Source organism: Pristiophorus japonicus, chromosome 15, assembly GCF_044704955.1.
Source record: "Pristiophorus japonicus isolate sPriJap1 chromosome 15, sPriJap1.hap1, whole genome shotgun sequence".
Classification (NCBI taxonomy): Eukaryota; Metazoa; Chordata; class Chondrichthyes; family Pristiophoridae; genus Pristiophorus; species Pristiophorus japonicus.
In genome coordinates, this window is record NC_091991.1 from 98,937,248 (window position 1) to 98,958,287 (window position 21,040).

The 21,040-nt window shown below is 42.4% G+C and overlaps 1 pseudogene; it reads right to left on the reverse strand.

The window, feature by feature from the left end:
- Positions 1 to 7,857: 7,857 nt before the first annotated feature.
- Positions 7,858 to 21,040, reverse strand: part of LOC139280924 (NACHT, LRR and PYD domains-containing protein 3-like) — an 87,502-nt pseudogene continuing 74,319 nt past the window's right edge.

A 21,040-nucleotide genomic window follows, 5' to 3' on the forward strand; every position in this document is an offset into this window, starting at 1 on the left:
TTATACTGCATCTGCCATGCATTTGCCCACTCACCAAACCTGTCCAAATCACCCTGCAGCCTCTTAGCATCCTCCCCACAGTTCACACCGCCATCCCGCTTAGTGTCATCTGCAAAATTGGAGATATTACACTCAAATCCTTCATCTAAATCATTAATGTATACTATAAATAGCTGGGGTCCCAGCACTTAGCCCTGTGGCACCCCACTAGTCACTGTCTGCCATTCTCAAAAATACCCATTTATCCCAACTCTCTGCTTCCTGTCTGCCAACCAGTTCTCTATCCACGTCAGTACATTACTCCCAATACCATGTGCTTTAATTTTTCACACCAATCACTTGTGTGGGACCTTGTCAAAAGCCTTTTGAAAGTCTAAATACACCACATCCATGGTTCTCCCTTGTCCACTCTACTAGTTACATCCTCAAAAAATTCTTGAGGATTTGTCAAGCATGATTACACTTTCATAAATCCATGCTGACTTGGACCGATCCTGACACTGCTTTCCACATGCGCTGCTATTTCATCTTGAATAATTGATTCCAATATTTTCCCCACTACTCATGTCAGGCGAACCGGTCTATAATTAAGTTTTCTCTCTCCCTCCTTTTTTAAAAAGTGGTGTTACATTAGCTACCATCCAGTCCATAGGTACTGATCCAGATTCGATAGATTGTTGGAAAATGATCACCAATACATCCACTATTTCTTGGGCCATTTCCTTAATTACTCTGGAATGCAGACTATCAGGTCCCGGGGATTTATCGGTCTTCAATCCATCAATTTCCCTAACACAATTTTGCGTCTAATAAGGATTTCCTTCAGTTCCTCCTTCTCACTAGATCCCCGGTCCCCTAGTATTTCTGGAAGGTTAATTGTGGCTTCCATTGTGAAGACAGAACCAAAGTTTTTTTGCAACTAGTCTACCATTTCTTTGTTCCCCATTATAAATTAACCTCAATCTGACTGCAAGGGACCTACGGTTGTCTCCACTAATCTTTTTCTCTTCACATATCTATAGAAGCTTTTGTAGTCAGTTGTTATGTTCCCAGCAAGCTTCCTCTCATATTATATTTTCCCCCTCCTAATTAAATCCTTTGTCCTCCTCTGCCGACTTCTAAATTTTTCCCAATCCTCAGGTTTGCTGCTTTTTCTGGTCAATTTATATGCTTCTTCCTTGGATTTATCACTATCTTTAATTTCCCTTGTTAGCCACGGTTGAGCCACCTTCCCTGTTTTATTTTTACTCCAGACAGGGATGTACAATTGTTGAAGTTCATCCATGTGATCTTTAAATGTTTGCCATTGCTTATCCACCGTCAACCATTTAAGTATCATTTGCCAGTCTATTCTAGCCAATTCACGTCTCATCCCATCGAAGTTACCTTTCCTTAAGTTCAGGACCCGAGTCTCTGAATTAACTGTGTCACTCTCCATCTTAATAAAGAATTCTAGCATATTATGATCACTCTTCCCCAAGGGGCCTCGCACAACAAGATTGCTAATTAGTCCTTTCTCATTACATATTACCCAGTCTAGGATGACCAGCCCTCTAGTTGCTTCCTCGATATATTAGTCTAGAAAACCATCCCTACTACACTCCAGGAAATCCATCTACACCGTATTGCTACCACTTTGGTTAGCCCGATCTCTTTGTAGATTAAAGTCGCCCATGATAACTGCTGTACTCTTGTTGAATGCATCCTTAATTTCTTGTTTGATGCTGTCCCCAACCTCACTACTACTGTTTGGTGGTCTGTACACAACTCGCACTAGCATTTTCTGCCCTTTGGTATTCCGCAGCTCCCCCCACAGATTCCACATCATCCAAGCTAATGTCCTTCCTTACTATTGCGTTAATTTACTCTTTAACCAGCAACGCTGCCCCACCTCCTTTTCCTTTCTGTCTAGCTTTCCTGAAAGTGGAATACACTGGATGTTGAGTTCCCCACATTCGTCACCCTGGAGCCATATCTCCGTGCTGCCAATTATATCATATTCATTAATTGCTGCCTGTGCAGTTAATTCGTCCATCTTATTACAAATACTCCTTGCACTGAGGCACAGAGCCTTCAGGCTTGTAGTTTTAACACACTTTCCCCCTTTTGAATTTTGCAGTAATGTGGCCCTTTTTGATTTTTGCCTTGGGTTTCTCTGCTCTCCACTTTTACTTTTCTTCTTTCTATCTTTTGCTTCTGCCCCCATCCTACTTCCCTCTATCTCCCTGCAAATGTTCCCATCCCCCTGCCATATTAGTTTAACCCCCTCCCCAACAGCACTAGCAAACACAAACTAGGACATTGGTTCTGGTCCTGCCCAGATGCAGACCGTCCGGTTTGTACTGGTCCCATCTCCCCCAGAACTGGTTCTAATGTCCCAGGAATTTGAATCCCTCCCTTCTGCACCACTTCTCAAGCCACGTATGCATCTCAGCTATCCTGTGACTCCTACTCTGACTAGTATGTGGTACTGGTTGCAATCCTGAGATTACTACCTTTGAGGTCCTATTTTTTAATTTAACTCCTAGCTCCCCAAATTCAGCGTTAAGTCCTGATCCCGTTTTTTTTAAATCTATATCGTTGGTACCTATATGCACCATGACAACTGGCAGTTCACCCTCCCTCTCCAAAATGTCCTGCAACTGCTCTGAGACATCCTTGACCCTTGCACCAGGGAGGCAACATACCATCCTGAAGTCTCGATTGCGGCTGAATAAACGTCTATGTTTTCCCCTTACAATAGAATCCTCTACCACTTTAGCTCTCCCACTCTTTTTCCTGCCCTCCTGTGCAGCAGAGCCATCCACGATGCCATGGACTTGGCTGCAGCTGCCCTTCCCTGATGAGTTATCCCTGCCAGCAGTACCCAAAACGGTGTATCTGTTTTGGAGGGGGATAACCGCAGCGGACCTCTGCACTTCCTTCCTTCCACTGCTCTTCATGTTGGTCACCCATTCCCTATGTCTGTGTAAACTTTATCTGCGGTATGACCAACTCACTAAACGTGCTATTCACAGCATCCCCAGCATCGCGGATGCTCCAGAGTGAATCCACCCGCTTTGCTTTGGAGGCAGTTGATTGCAGGGATAAGAGAGTTGTCTCATCAGGAAAGGTTGAGGAATTTGGGCCGCTATTCATTGGAATTCAGAAGAATGAAAGGTGATCTTATCAAAACTTATAAGATTATGAGGGGGTTTGAATGGGTGGATGCAGAGAGGATGTTTCCACTGATGTGGGAGACTCGAACTAGAGGGCATGTTCTTAGAATAAGGGACCCTGCCATTTAAAACAGAGATGAGGAGAAATTTATTTTCTCAGAGGGTTGTAATTCTGTGGAATTTGTTGCCTCAGAGAGCTATGAAAGCTGGAACATTGAATAAATTTAAGACAGAAATAGAAATTTTCTTAAACGATAAGCGGTTATGGGGAGCGGGCGGGGAAGTGGAGCTGAGTCCATGATCAGATCAGTCATGATCATTTTTACTGCAGAGCAGGCTCGAGGAGTCGTATGGCCGACTCCTGTTCCTATTTCGTATGTTATGATCGAGTTGACGCCCTAACACGAATCTTACATGGATTGTTGGAGAGAAATATGGAAATATGCTTTGTATTATCTATACCACAGTATGATGTGACAAAGGGAGATCCTCTATACCAAACAATGTAGGAGAAACGTGCGTGCAGTACCATAACAATCCAGAAGTGTAATTGAAGAGAACAGCAGTACTAAGAGTCTCAGCATAGATGATTGTTTTAAAAAAATAACCTTGTTGTTTTATGTCAAGATCCACAACGAATGATCAAAGCTGACTGTGGGTATGACCAAGTGGACGTGTGCACCTTGAGCATCACCCACCGTCCCCGCCCCTAACAGGGGACTACGAAATTATCGCTGATCCACGAGGAGATGGAGATTGATATGTGAGCACTGCAGTAACTGAAATGAAGAAAGGAACACCTCATACACCATTATGGATACGGACGTATGCTTTACTCTGCTTGATGAGACAGATAAACGGGTTTATTATAACCCATGAACTGAAGGAGGAAACCATCTATGGAACAATGATAGACATTACCTGAGGAGATTATGTGAAGGCCATTGGGCCACAAGGAAAACCGATACTAGAACTTAATGAGGAACAAACTCGACACAATGAAAGATAATTCGACAACATAGAGAAGACCCCAGGTGGAGAAAAGATAGAAGAAACAGAGAATACCCAGGCGGGGCATAATTCAACAATATAGAGAAGACCCTAAGTGGAGGAAAGATAGAACAAACAGAAGATACCCCAGGCAGGGCATAATTCGAATGCCGAGAAAATGCTGGAAAGAACGGACTTTACACGAACTATGCTGGACTCAATGTATTGGTTGCAATGCAAGGGAACTCATCTTGCTGGTATTATCCTGTAAAAAGGTGCAACCGATGTAAGAGACAGGCTCTAGCCCGAATTATAGTTAAAACATTGAATAAAAGGAATATAGATAGTCCGGCAGAAAGAGCTTGATGGGAAAGCTAACAGGTAGGTCCTGCAGCTTGGAAAATAGCGCTACCCAGGCGAAAGGACAACCCTGGAATCGCACCCATGAGGAATTAATTGGAAAATGGCCTATCTTGGCATATAGCCAAGGGCCATTCGGGAGAATTGCAAGGGGTATCCAGTTGTAGCAGGCAAAGAACAGACAGAATAAGAGGGCTTATCAGTATTAGGAGGGTCTGAGGAATCGATGAAGTTCCTCTACCTTACGGTATGGATTATTGCCTATGTACATAAAGCACACTTATACCGAATTAAGCCTGATGGTTAATTCATCGTTAACCTCAGTAACACATAACAATGACAGTAGAGATCAGCAGTAACAATCCGTAACATTTTGGCTATAAGTCTCTGAGGAAGAGATAAGAAAGCTAGTATTTTGGGAACAGAGCTACTCAGGGACTAAGGAAAAGATCACATCACTGAACAACATGATTGACACTGCATGTACCACTCAGAGCCGACCACTCTGATAAGAGACGACAAATCAATGTAACTTCGCTGATAGCAGTAGACCTATTGATGATTTTGTAGGGGGGTAGCCCCACTCGAAAAACTGCATCAATTGTTCTTGAAACCTCTTGTACTTTAAAGGTTCCACGATTGAACTTCCCCTTGCATTTGCTCGAAATAAAGCCGGTTGAACCAAAGGTTTCGTTTGTTTGCTTCCCTGGTCGTTATACAGAGGGTGAGGTGTCGACTTCCTATACCAGGTAGTCCGCCTCGAGGAAGAGAAGTCTTCCTTGTACCCCAAAAGAAAGGGCAGGTGTCGACTTCCTATATCAGGCAGTCCGCCTCGAGGGAGAGAAGTCTTCCTATTACCCCAACAAAAGGGATGCAGATAGGTTGTGAGTGGGCAAAGGTTTGGCAGATGGACTATAATGTGCGAAATGTGAGGTTATCCACTTTGGTAGGAAAAATAAAAAAACTAATTATTATTTTAATGCGGAGCAATTTTAATTGCTGTAATGCAAAGGGATCTGGAGGTTCTTGTATATGAAACGTATAAAGTTAGCATGCAGGTATAACAAGTAATTACAAAGGAACATGGAATGCTGGCCTTTATTGCAAGGGGGATGGAGTATAAAAGTAGGGAAGTGCTGCTCCAACTTGATAAGACCATACCTGGAAACTGCATAATTTTGGTCTCCTTATTTAAGAAGACATTATACTTACATTGGAGGCAGTTCAGAGAAGATTCACGAGGTTGATTCCTGAGATGATCGGGGTTGACTTATGAAGAAAGGTTGAGCAGGTTAGGCCTATGCTCATTGGAGTTTAGAAGAATGACGTGATCTTAATGAAACATATAAGATACTAAAGGGGCTCGACAGGGTAGATGCAGAGAAGATGTTTCCCCTCGTGCTGGAATCTATTACACGGGTGTATACTTTCAGAAGGGGCCACCCATTTAGAGCTGAGATGAGGAGGAATTTCTTCTCTCAGAGGGTCGTAAATCTGTAGTATCCTCTGTCCCACAGAGATGTGGTGGTTGGCTCATTGAATATATTTAAGGCGGAGATAGACAGATTTTTGAGCGATAAGAGAGTGAAGTGTTATGGGGAGCGGGCACGGAAGTGGAGCTGAGTCCAAGATTAGATCAGCAATAATCTTATTAAATGGCGGAGAAGGCTCGACGGGTCAAATGGTCTAATCCTGCTATTTCTTATGTTCTGAGTAGATTCTAGCATTTTCTCTGCTACTGATATCAGGCTAACTAGTCAGTAGTTCCCTATTTGCTCCCTCCTTCCTTCTTAAATAGTGGGGTTACTTTTGCTCCGTTCCGATCTGCAGGAACCGTTCTAAAACGGATGGAATTTTGGAAGATGACAACCAATGCATCCACTACTTCTTTAGCCACCCGATTCAAAACCTAGAATGTAGGCCTCAGGTACAGGGGATTTATCAGCTTTCAGTCTCATTTTTTTTTACTAATACTAATTTCTTTCAGTCTTCATTCTTGTTTAATGCTTGGTTCTCCTCTCTTTCTCTCAAAACCTGTGGGTTTTTGTGCCTAGAAGAATATATATGTCTTTTAAATCATGTATGATTAGTTAAATGTTACCCATTGCCAGATTACAACAGTGTGAAGACAGACAAAACGTATTTGTTCAAATTTTCTGCCATTTCCTTATTCCCCATTATAATTTCTCCTGTCTCACCCTGTGAGGGATCCGCATTTAATTTCACTAATCGTTGCCTTTTTACATAGCTATAAAAGCTTTGACAGCCTGTTTTTATGCCTCTCGCTGGTTTACTCTCAATTTCTATTTTTCCATTCATGATCAGTTTCTTGGTTCCCCTTTGCTGATTTCCAAAATCGTCCCAATCCTCAGGCGTACTATTTTTTTGTAAACATTATAAGCCTCTTCCTTTGATCAATACTATTTTTAAGTTTTCTTGTTTGCCACGGTTGGACTACCTTTCCTGTGGGGTTTTTGTGCCTAGAAGAATATATATGTCTTTTAAATCATGTATGATTAGTTAAATGTTACCCATTGCCAGATTACAACAGTGTGAAGACAGACAAAACGTATTTGTTCAAATTTTCTGCCATTTCCTTATTCCCCATTATAATTTCTCCTGTCTCACCCTGTGAGGGATCCGCATTTAATTTCACTAATCGTTGCCTTTTTACATAGCTATAAAAGCTTTGACAGCCTGTTTTTATGCCTCTCGCTGGTTTACTCTCAATTTCTATTTTTCCATTCATGATCAGTTTCTTGGTTCCCCTTTGCTGATTTCCAAAATCGTCCCAATCCTCAGGCGTACTATTTTTTTGTAAACATTATAAGCCTCTTCCTTTGATCAATACTATTTTTAAGTTTTCTTGTTTGCCACGGTTGGACTACCTTTCCTGTGGGGTTTTTGTGCCTAGAAGAATATATATGTCTTTTAAATCATGTATGATTAGTTAAATGTTACCCATTGCCAGATTACAACAGTGTGTGTTTGCCAGATTACAACAGTGACTTTACCGTCAAAGTATGTGAAAGGTGTAATAAAATACAAGTTTGTTTCTTCCTCCGGTTGCATATTTGGTCCACTATATATGTATTAGTTCTACATTACTGTATGCTGATTCATTTGGCTTTTCTTTCTTGTGATGTTTACATTAAAATACACCGTCTAGACCCTTGGGCCCCTGATCTGTCAGTCTGTGGCCCAGGTGATATCCAAACACTTGGTCATTATCCTTGTTTGCTTGTTGTTCCAATCTGGCCATTGCCGATTACAATGTATTATTGGATGCCAGCCCTGAATTTTTGACGTCTGATGAATACAGTGAAATGTTACTATTTATTAGACCAGAGTGAGGAGGGAATGAAACAGACTGCACATGGTGGGGAATGCAAAATAAAACAGAAGAATATAATGTACATCAGGTCAGTCAATATCTGGAAAATAAGTTCAATCCAAAGAATTACATTACAAGCAAGATGATCCAAAACATCAACTTGTCTTCGCTCTGCTCAACAGTGGCTGGCCTTGCTCTGTATTTAGACCACTGTCTGTTTTTATGCAGAGTGATTCAGACTGCGGAGCCCGACATGGGGCCTGTCCATTTACTGCGTGTAGCTTTCACAACTTGTTAATCTTTGAACGATGGGTGTATTTGCCATGTCAACTTCTGTATTTGACACTCCGGTACCCATGTATAAATTCACCCATCAGTGTGAAAATAGCAGGAATAGCAATGCAACAGATTCTGCATTAAATGCATTGTTTTAGCAACTGTTTCCTTATTGTGGGAAGGCAGAAAAACATTTAAAATATAAGTGCGATTCCACGGGTGGAACATGTTCAGGAAGCTCCCCAATAGGATACTCATCCTGGGTCTCCGCAGCCAGTGGGTATTGGTCCCTATCGGATAGTGACACACATCCCAGCTGAACAGACTCTGTCCAAATCCTGAACCCACACAGGTTCACTTCCCAGCAGGGTTACTGGGCACTGACACTGAGAAGGTTCTCTGGGTAATATCCAGAATACTGAGTGTAATTGTCAGTGTCCCACCGCAGCCCAACTGAGCCCCACCCTGGGCCGTTACTGTCTGTGCATTTCCCCAGTGCCTCATTGGGGAACATTCAGCCCCGGATATCCTGCAGAAGCGGCGTTGTGGGCGGGACGGCTGGGCCACATGACCCTGTGGCTGGGCCTCTGATGTCACAATGGTAGGTGACGATCGCTCAGCTCGAGTGGGAAACTGATAAAGGGCCGCTCGGATTGAAACCTGGAGCGCTGCCGTTTAAAGGGGGAGAAAATCGGCCCAAAGGTGAGAGCAGTGATGGTCATCAATGGAAATGTTCACACTTCCACAATCAGTCTGCGTCTTGTACCCTGCAGCAACTTCAGCTGTTTCTCTCCGTTTAAACTGAACCGATTCTTCCACAGCCTGAAACAGATTAAACATTAAACATAAAATAAACAGATTGCACAACAGGCTGTCTGGGTGGCAGAATCCCGTTTATAGTTTGCTTATGACAATAAACTTTAACACAAACACTCACACGATCCGCTTCCGGCTCCTGCACTCCAGTATGAGGCAGCGGAGAGTGGGGACAGATTGGTCTGTGAAGGAGTTTAACTCCAGGTTCAGAACCTTCAGTGACCGGTTTGTACTGAGAGCGGAGGCGAGATCCTCGGTACAATAATCTGAGACGGGCATCATCCAGCCTGGGGATCAGATACAGAGATATAACCGGAATCAGTAAATCCCCCTTGTTTATAATTAACAGTGCTGCTGATTAATATCAATGTGCAATGTTTATTAATAACACTATTATGGAAAAAAGGACAGAATGACAGAAAAGAAAGAAAGGAGAGAAATAAAAGAAAGAAAAAAAGGAAAATGAAGGAATAAGGAAAAATGAAAATAAAGAAACAAAAGAAAAACAGAAGAAACAAAAGCAAGAAAGAAAAAAAGTGAAGGAGCGAAGATGCGAGGAGCGAAAGACCGAGGAGGGAAAAGTGAGAAGGAGCGAAAGAGCGAGAAGAAAGGACGAAGAGAAGTAAGGAAGCACAGATTTGCATTGATACAGCGCATTTCATGACCTCAGGACACCCCGAAGTGCTCGACAGCTAATGAAGTACTTCGGAAATGCATTCACTGTTGTAATGTAGGTATCACGGCAGCCAAATAGTGAACAGCAAACTCCACAAACAGCAATCTAATAATGACCAGATTACCTGTTTTAACTGATCCTGGTGCCAGCTTTCTTGGCTTGTCCTTCGACCTTCAAAGTATGTACACCCCCGTGTCTCTCTGTCCCTGTATCCCCTTTATCATTAAACCCATTTAATATCAGTGTAGCTGAAATGACTTTGGCCCCTATTTTAACTCGATTTTCTCTTGATTCCCCTTCTGGATACTGGTGTTGAGGCTAAAACAAGCCCCATGGAATGTATTGGATCACTGAACCGTTTCCCATGCTGCACCTGATGTTTTTAGTAATTTTGACTGAGGGATAAATATTGTTCAGGACAGCTGGGATAATCCAGCTGCTCTTCTACGTAATATTGCCATGGGGTCTTTTACATCCACCTGAGAGGGCAGATGGATCCTCGATTTGTCTCATCCCAAAGAGGGCAGCTACGACAGTGCAGCACTCCCTCAGTACTGTACTGGAGTCTCAGCCCAAATGCTTGAGTTAAAGTCTCAGCAGATGGACTTGAATAATAATGGTCAGTGTATATTAATAACCCTATTACTGATCTTCATTATACTATATAAAGTTAAGACATCCAGTTATTATAAACACACACTCTCACAGTTTATACTTACTGCAGACTCTGTATTTTACATTTCTGGTCCCCCAGAGCCGCAGCCAGCAGTTTTGCTCCTGAATCTCGCAGTTTATTGTGACCCTGGTCCAACTCCGTCAATGACCGGTTTGTACTAAGAGTGGAGGTGAGATCTTTAACACCAGAAGCTGAGAGACCGTTATCATACAGCCTGGGGATCAGACAGAAATAAAGAGATATAGATAGAGATATAATATCAATATTGTAGTGGTATTAATACCTTAGATGTACAAAGTATATATGATATTAAGTGTGTATTGATAAAAATACTGACGTTAATAAACAGCTTACGTTATTAATAGTTTCAGCAATAGTCTTACAAATGAACAAGGTCAACGAGAGGAATAATGTGTAGTGTTTATTAATAACGCTATTACTGATACTAATAATAATGGACAGTGTCAGACTTCCAGTTTTTATAAACACAATCTCACACAGTCTGGTACTTACCGAAGACACTCTATTTGACAGTCCGGGTTCCTCAGAGCCACAGATAATATCTTCACTCCTGAATCTCCCAGTTTGTTAGTACCGAGTCCAGAACCGTCAGTGATCAGTTTGTACCGAGATTGGAGAAGAGATCCTTCACACAAGAACCTGTGAGACCGACACCAGTCAGACTAGGGATCGGAAAATGAGAACGATGGGAAAAAATAAGGAAGGAGAGAGGAATCAGAGCAAATTGGCAATGTTTGTTAATAACATTTTCTGATACTAATAATAATGTCCAGTGTCAGACCCGCAGTTATTATAAACACAATCTCACACAATCTGGTACGTACCATAGTTTCTGTATTTTACAGTCCGGGTTTCTCAGAACCGCACACAGTATTTTCACTCCTGAGTCTCCCAGTTTATTGTTACACAGGTTCAGCTCTCTCAGTGAACATGTTATACTAATAGCAGAGACAAGATTCTCAGCACATGAATTCGTGAGCCCGACATCACGGAGCCTGGAGATCAGGGACAGAGACACTATATGATTTAGGATAAATTCCAGTGTATATTAATAACACTATTGTTCATAATAATATACAGTATCAGACATCCACAATCTCAGTCTGGTGCTTACCGCAGTTTCCGTATTTTACAGTCCGGGTTTCTCAGAGCCGCACACAGTAGTTTCACTCCTGAATCTCCGAGTTTATTATTATTCAGGTTCAGAACAGTCAGTGAGCGGTTTGGACCGAGAGCGGAGGCGAGATCCTCGGCACTAGATGCTGTGAGATCATTGTCATCCAGTCTGGAGAGGAGAGGTGAAGAGGAAAGGATAAATTGGGCGATCACAAGGAATTTAAATTAGTAAATGGGGAGGGTACAAGTGGAAATTGTAGTACACATAATAGTTCAAAAACAATCAAAAGGGAATAGAGCAGAGAACAGTCAGAAATTGTGCTTTAGGTAAAGGAAACACTAAAATATATAAATCCATTAAACCAAGAGATAGAAATTAGAAACATGTCAGCAAATCATTCGAACTGAATGACAGGTTAGGGAGTGTGGTGCAAATAAGCATTCTTTATACAAACGCACAGTGTATAAGCAATGAATTGAATTAACTGCAGGTGAAAATTCAACTTGGAGGGTAGGACATGGCTGCAGGACGATCAGGGCTGAGAATTCAATATACCAGGTTCTAAAGTCTACGAGAACTCGCGGAAAATGGTAAAGGTGGAGTAGACTTAGTGATGAAGGGTGGTATCACATCAACGATAAGGTACAGCAGCTACTGGAGACTTTATGGGTAGAATTAAGAAAAAGAAAAGGATTTAAAACTGTAGTGGGAGTTGTGTATAGGCCTCCTGGTAGCAGTTGTGAGGTGCTAGATTGCATAAAGGCAGAGATAAGACAAGCGTGTAGCAAAAGCAGAGGTTGTAATGGGGGTTTTTAACTTTCGTATAGATTGGGATAAGCAGACCAGTACTTGGTTAGTGCATTTCTAGAGTGTGTCTGGGATTGTTTTTTTACAACAATATGTTCTAGAACCTACAAGGCCATGTTAGCTTTAGTCATGAGCAATGAGCCGGATTAGTTAACAGCCTAATGTTGCGTGATCATTTACCCAATTACGATCATAAAATGATCGAGTTCAACGTTGTGTTTGAAGGGAGAAACGCTACTAAAAGTCTAGGTTTAGGCAAGACCGGCTTCAGCGGGATGAGACAGACTGTCCACCATAAACTGGGGAAAACTGTTAATGGGTAAAATAATGTAATGTGAACCAGAGCAGTTTTTACTCCCAAGGGATAAAAGAGCACTACTTCCAAACCACCCGCCATGGACGACTAAAGAGGTAAGAGCACTAAAAACTAAAAGAAACAAGATACACAAAGGCAAAGACCAACACAGGGCCTGGTGAATGGGAAAGATACAGAGACCAGCACGGAGCCTGGTGAATGGGAAAGGTACAGGGACCAGCACGGAGCCTGGTGAATGAGAAAGGTACAGGGACCAGCACAGGGTGACAAGACTGATAAGAGCTATAGAAATATATCCAATTGAAAACAAGGGCATAGAATGTGGCCAAAACTAACGGGAGGACAGAAGTTTGGGAAGCTTTTAAAAGCCAAGAAAGGATGACTAAAAAAATGAATAAGAAAGGGAAGATAGACTTTGAAAGTAACCTAGCACGACAAATAAAAAAGAGATAGCAAGAGTTTCTATCGGTATATAAAAAGGAAAAGTGTGGCTAAAGTAAATGTTGGTCCCTTGGAGGATGAGACCGGGAATTAGTAATGGGGAACATGGAGACAGCAGAAACTCTGAACAAATATTTTGTATCTGTCTTTACGGTAGAGGACACTAACAATATTCTGACAGTGGATAGTCAAGGGGCTATAGGGGGTGGGAGGAACTTAACACTAAGGAGGTGGTACTCAGTAAGATAATGGGACTAAAGGCAGATAAATCCCCTGGACCAGTTGGCTTGCATTCTAGGGTCTTAAAAGTAGTAACGGCAGGGATCGTGGATGCATTGATTGTAATTTACCAAAATTCCCTGGATTCTGGGAGGTCCCAGCCGATTGGAAAACTGCAATTGGAACGTCCCTATTTCAAAAAGGAGGCAGACAAAAAGCCGGAAACTATAGACCAGTTAACCTAACATCTGTGGTTGGGAAAATGTTGGGAGTCCATTATTAAAGAAGCAATAGCAGGACATTTGGAAAAGCAAAATTCGGTCAGGCAGAGTCAGCATGAATTTATGAAGGGGAAGTCACATTTGACAAATTTGCTGGAATTCTTTGAGGATGTAACAAACACGGTGGATAAAGGGAAACCAGTGGATGTGGTGTATTTGGACTTCCAGAAGGCATTTAACAAGATGTCACATAAAAGCTTACTGCACAAGATAAAAGTTCACGGGGTTGGGGGTGATGTATTAGCATGGATAGAGGATTGACTAACTAACAGAAAACAGAGTCGGGATAAATGGTTCATTCTTGGGGTTGGCAATCAATAACTAGTGGGGTGCTGCAGGGATCAGTGCTGGGACCCGAACTATATACAATCTATATCAACAACTTGAAAGAAGGGACCGAGTGTAACATAGCCAAGTTTGCCAACGATACAAAGATGGGAGGAAAAGCAACTTGTGAGGAGGACACAAAAAATTTGCAAAAGGACACTGTCATCCTAGGCAGTCCCTTGGAATCGAAGAAGACTTGCTTCCACTCTTAGAATGAGTCCTTAGGTGGCTGAACAGTCCAATACGAGAGCCACAGGTGGGACACACAGTTGTTGGGGGTAAGGGAGGGTGGGACAGGTTTGCCGCACATTCTTTCCACTGCCTGCGTTTGTTTTCTGCATGCACTCGGCGATGAGACTGAATGCACGTCCTCCACTTCGGGCGGTCTTTGGCCAGGGACTCCCAGGTGTTGGTGGGAATGTTGCACTTTATCAGGGAGGACCTAGACAGGCTAAATGAGTGGCCAAAAATTTGGCAGATGGAGTATAATGTTGGAAAGTGTGAGGTCATGCACTTTGGCAGGAAAAAAAAAATCAAAGAGCACGTTATTATTTAAATAGAAAAAGATTGCAAAGTGCTGCAGTACAGCCTGGGGGTACTTGTGCATGAAATGCAAAAGGATAGAATGCAGGTACAGCAAGTGATCAGAAAGGCCAATGCAATCTGGTCTTTATTGCAAAGGGGGATGGAGTATAAAAGCAGGGAAGTCTTGCTACAGTTATACAGGGTATTGGTGAGGCCAAAATTGCGTGCAGTTTTTGTTTTCATATTTACGAAAGGATATACTTGCTTTGGAGGCAGTTCAGAGAAGGTTCACTCGGTTGATTCCGGAGATGAGGGGGCTGACTTATGAGGAAAGGTTCGGCCTCTACTCATTGGAATTCAGAAGAATGAAAGGTGATCTTATCGAAACATATAACATTATGAGGGGGCTTGACAAGGTGGATGCAGAGATGTTTCCACTGATAGGGGAGACCAGAACTAGAGGGCATAATCTTAGAATAAGGGGCCGCCCATGTAAAACCGATGAGGAGAAATTTCTTCTCTGAGGGTTGTAAATCTATGAGATTCGCTGCCTCACAGAGCTGTGGAAGCTGGGACATTGAATAAATTTGAGAGAGAAAGAGACAGTTTATTAAACGATAAGGGAATAAGGGGTTATGGGGAGCGGGCAGGGAAGTGGACCCGAGTCCATGATCGGGTCAGACATGATCATATTAAATGGCGGAGTAGGCTCGGGGGGCTGTATGGCCTACTCCTGCTCCTATTTCTTATATTCTTATTCTCGAAGGGAGTATGAAAACTTGCAAGGGATATCAAAATCAAAACAAATAACTTTTACAATTATATAAGGAAAGAGATGTTGATCAGGAGCAATGATGGCCCCTTGAAAACTGATATCAGCATTTATTGTCAATGATAATAAGGAAATTGCGGACATGTTGAATAATTATTTTGTGTCAGTATTTGCACTAGAGTAGGAGGATAGAATGCCGGAAATCCCACAGAAACAAATATTGAATCAGGGACAGTGACTCAATAAGATTAGTATAAGCAAAATAGCATTAATGAAGAAAATAATGGCACTAAAGAATGAAAAATCCCCAGGTTCAGATGCTCTCCACCGCAGGGTTTTAATGGAAGCAGGTAAGCACATTGCAGATGCCCTAACTATAATCTTCCAAGGTTCTCTCGATTCAGGAACCGTCCTTTAGATTGGAAAATTGTGCCAGTCACTCCACTATTTAAGAATGACGAGAGGGAATCCAGAGAATTATAGAATTAGTCTAACATCTGTTGTCGGGAAATTATTTGAGGCAAAATAAACCAAATGGGATGACTGAACACCGTGAAAATTTTCAGCTGATCAGGGCGAGCGAGCATGGATTTGTCAAAGGTCATGGGCAGTCCCTGGAAATAAGGATGATTTGCTTCCACGCGGAAAAGTGATGAGTTCACAGGTGTTTCAATGAAGGACCTAATATTCTGGATCCCGACCTATATCTTGAACGGTGGAAGATGCCTGTGCGTGGAATTTTTAACGTGTGGTGACCGTTGCACACCAGCCACCACACCGACTTGACAGAGCTGGGTCTTTGTCCAGTGGCAAGGATTAACCAGGACGACTGGAGACCTGCTCTGCTGCACAGACCTAGTGCACACACATATCCCAGTGTGGGCTGGCCCGTGCTGCCCCTGGGCCCCGAATTCGCGCCTCTCCTGGGCCCTGATCACATCCCTCTCCGAACTATTGCAGCTCCTTCGCCCCAACCTCGCCATCATACCTGACAAACCCGACTGAATTTTTTGAAGAGGTGACGAAAGTAGTGGACATGGGAATGTCTGTGGATGTTATTTACATGGACGTCCAGAAGGCATTCGATAAAGTCTCTCATAAGAGACTGTTAACGAAGGTTGAAGCCCCATGAAATTGAAGGTAAATTATTGACTTGGTTGAGAAATTGGCTGAGCGGCAGGAGACAGAGTAAGGATAATGGGGAGTTACTCAAATTGACAGGATGCCACTAGTGGTGTCCCGCAGGGATATGTTTTGGAGCCTCAACTATTCACAGTATTTATTAACGACTTAGATGATGGCATAGAAAGCAATATATCCAAATTTGCTGATGACACAAAGATAGACGCAAAGGGATATTGATAGATTAAATGAATGGGCAAAACTATGGAAAATGGATTTCAATGTTGCCAAACATGAGGTCATCCACTTTGGACCTAAAAAGGATAGACTCTAAATGGTGAAAAGCTAAAAACAGTGGAGGTCCAAAGAGACAGGCTCCAGATACATAGATCATTAATGTGTCATGAACAGGTACAGAAAATAATCAAAAGGCTCATGGATTGCCAGCCTTTATATCTGGAGGACTAGAGTACAAGGGGGCAGAAGTTATTCTGCTGCTATACAAAGCCCTGGTTGTACCACAGCTGGAGCACTGTGAGCAGTTCTGGGCACCACTCCTTGGGAAGGATATATTGGCCTTGGAGGAATGCAGCATAGGTTTACAAGAATGATACCCAGACACCAAGGTTCAATTTACGAGGAGAGATTATACAAGTTAGGGTTGTATGCCCTAGAATTTAGAAGATTAAGGGGTGATCTGATTGAAGTTTTCAAGATATCTTCAAGATACAAAGATATCAAGTTGGTTAGATGTAGAGAAATGATTTCCATTGGGTGGGGATCGAGGACGAAGGGGCATATTGTCAAAAATACAACCAGACATTTCAGGATTAAATTAGGAAACAATTCTACAAAAAAAGATAGCAGAAGTTTGGAACTCTAACACAAATGGCAATTGTTAATTTTAAATCTGAGATTGATAGCTTTTTGTTAACCAAGGTATTAAGGGATATTGGCTGAAGGTGATTGTATTCATTTGGGTCGCAGATCAGCCATTATCGCATTGATTGGTGGAACAGGCTCGAGGGGCTCAATGGCCTACTTCTGTTCATTTGTCATGAGAGAGAAAGAGAGGTTTTGATGCCTGGGACAGAAAAAGAATCATCAAACAAGGTAATTATCCAATCATTATTAATGCTATTGCTTATACTACTAAAAATGTACTGTTTATTAGTAACACTCTTACTGATACTAAAAATAATATCTAGTGTTTATTAATAAAACTGTCACTGCTAATAATAAGGTGCAGTGTTGGACTCAATAAACACAATCTCACACAGACTGGTACTTACCCCAGTTCCTGTAATTTACAGTCCGGGTTCCTCAGAGCCGCAGACAATAGTTTCACTCCTGTTTCTCCCAGTTTATTGCTCCCCAGTCTAAAAACAAACAGACACAAAGCGAGAAACAAAATGAATCAAAAGCTGCATAAAAATGCGATCTCTCGGATATTGCCGAACATGTTGAATAAACTTCAAGAAATTAATGAACAGATTTTTCTATCACTGGCAATGAATCTCCCTCTGCCCAAATTCCCATGTATCCAGGGACAGTCAGTGAATGTAGTTATTAAATAAACTGCTGTCTGTGTGAAGCCTTTAAATGTCCCTCAGTCCAGTCTCATTCCCTGATGATCAGAATTACCCTCCTGGAGCTCAGTGACCGGAACCATCATGTTTGGGGAAAACGGGCTAATTTCTGCTGCTCCTAAAATCCCGGATTTTATGGGAATGGGGTGATTTTTCCAGAATTAAATGATAAAGTGGTGATTTCTGTATAATATCTTGCAGTGAGTTATATTGTGAAACAGCACTAACAAGGAGAGTTTATTCAGTCATGTCACAAGTTTTAAATGTCCCAGTACTTCTAGTTTATATGGGAGGGGAGTCTTTCTTTTTATCCCAATTAATCTGGCTCTACATTTATTTCAGGTGTAAATGTCCCAACAGTTTTGGGGGAATTTTCGGACGTTCTCGTGATCATAATTCAATAAGATTTAGGATAGTTATGGAAAAGAACAAAGATGGACTAGGAAAAAAAGGTTCAATTGATGTAAAGCTAATTTTGCTGAGCTGTGGTGGGACCTGGCCAAAGTGGACTGGAAACAGCTACTTGATGGTAAATCAGTGTCAGAGCAGTGAGAGGCATTCAAGGTGGAGAACCTGAGTGTACAGAGCAAGTATGTACCCTTAAAGAGGGTGGGGCTAACAAATCTAGAGCCCCTGGATGTCAAGGGACTTGCAGGGTAAAGAAAAAAGGGGAGCTTATGACAGATACCAAGAACTGAATACCGCAGAAAATCTACAGGAGTACAAAAAGTGCAGGGGTGCAATTAAAAACGCTATCAGGAAGCGAGCATGAGGGAATGTTGGCAAGTAAAATCAAGGAAACCCTAAAGATGTTTTCTTAACATATTAAGAGCAAAAGGATAACTAGAGAAAGAATGGGGCCTATTAGTAACCAGGGAGGAAATCTGTGTGTGGAGGCAGAAGACGTGGGTATGATTCTTAATTTCACAAGAGAGAGAGGTGATGCAGACTTTGCAGTGAGGGAGGAGGAGTGTGAATAATTAAGACGAGATAAACATAGTGAGAGAGTGGTATTAAGGGGTTTAGCAGCTTTGAAAGTGGATAAAACCCCAGACCCTGATGAAATGTATCCCAGGCTGTTAAGAGAAGCAAAAGAGAAGATATCAAAAGCTCCGTCCATCAGTTTCCAGTCTTCTCTGGCCACAGGTGCGGTGGCAGAGGACTGCTAATATTGTACATTTGTTTAAAAAGGGAGAAAGGAATAGATCGAGTAATCACAGGCCAGTCAGCCCAATCTCGGTGGTGGAAAATTATTGGAAAAAATCCTGAGGGACAGGATAAATCTTCATTTAGAAAGACACGGATAAATCAGGGACAGTCAACATGGGCGTGTCTGACTAACTTGATTACATTTGGAGAGGAGGTAACCAGGAGGGTCGATGAGGGCAGTGCACATGATAGTGTACATGGGTTTTAGCAAAGCTTTTGATAAGGTCCCAACATGGCAGACTGGTCACAAAAGTAAAAGCCCATGGGATCCAGGGAAAAGTGGCAAGTTTCTCCCAAAATTGGCTCAAAAGCAGGAAGCAGACGGTAATCAAGCAGAGTCAGCATGGTTTTATAAAAGGGAAATCATGTTTGACAAATTTGCTGCAGTTCTTTGAGGATGTAACGAGCAGGATGGATAAAGGGGAAGCAGTGGATGTGGTGAATTTGGATTTACAGAAGGCATTCGATAATGTGCCACATAACAGGTTACTGCACAAGATAAAAGTTCATGGGGTTGGGGGTAATATATTAGCATGGACAGAGGATTGGCTAACTAACAGAAAACACAGTCAGAATAAATGGGTCATTTTCCGGTTGGCAAACAGTTACTAGTGGGGTGCCACAAGGATCGGTGCTGGGACTTCAACTATTTACAATCTATCTTAATGATTTGGATGAAGGGACCGAGAGTAATTTACCAAACTTGCTGATGATACAAAAATGGATGGGGAAGCAAATTGTGAGGACACAAAAATTCTGCAAAGGGATATAGACAGGCTAAATGAGTAGGCAAACATTTAGTAGAGAGAGTAAATGGAGCAAAATTGCAAAGTGCTGCAGTACAGCAGGACCTGGGGGTCCTCATACATGAAACACAAAAAGTAAGTATGCAGATACAGCAAGTGACCAGAACCAATGTCCTTGGGGGAGTGTTTGCTAGTGCTGTTGGGAAGGGGTTAAACTAATATGGCAGGGGGATGGGAACCTATGCAGGGAGACAGAGGGAAGTAGAATGGGGGCAGAAGCAAAAGATAGAAAGAAGAAAAGTAAAAGTGGAGGGTAGAGACACCCAAGGCAAAAATCAAAAAGGGCCACATTGCAGCAAAGTTAAAGCACATGGGATTGGGGGTAGTGTGCTGACGTGAATTGAGAACTGGTTGTCAGACAGGAAGCAAAGAGTAGGAGTAAATGGCTACTTTTCAGAATGGCAGGCAGTGACTAGTGGGGTACCGCAAGGTTCTGTGCTGGGGCCCCAGCTGTTTACATTGTACATTAATGATTTAGATGAGGGGATTAAATGTAGTATCTCCAAATTTGCGGATGACACTAAGTTGGGTTGCAGTGTGAGCTGCGAGGAGGATGCTATGAGGTTGCAGAGTGACTTGGATAGGTTAGGTGAGTGGGCAAATGAATGGCAGATGAAGTATAATGTGGATAAATGTGAGGTTATCCACTTTGGTGGTAAAAACAGAGACACAGACTATTATCTGAATGGTGACAGATTAGGAAAATGGAAGGTGCAATGAGACCTGGGTGTCATGGTACATCAGTCATTGAAGGTTGGCATGCAGGTACAGCAGGCAGTTAAGAAAGCAAATGGCATGTTGGCCTTCATAGCGAGGGGATTTGAGTACAGGGGCAGGGAGGTGTTGCTACAGTTGTACAGGGCCTTGGTGAGGCCACACCTGGAGTATTGTGTACAGTTTTGGTCTCCTAACTTGAGGAAGGACATTCTTGCTATTGAGGGAGTGCAGCGAAGATTCACCAGACTGATTCCCGGGATGGTGGGACTGACCGATCAAGAAAGACTGGATCAACTGGGCTTGTATTCACTGGAGTTCAGAAGAATGAGAGGGGACCTCATAGAAACGTTTAACATTCTGACGGGTTTAAGACAGGTTAGATGCAGGAAGAATGTTCCCAATGTTGGGGAAGTCCAGAACCAGGGGTCACAGTCTAAGGATAAGGGGTAAGCCATTTAGGACCGAGATGAGGAGAAACTTCTTCA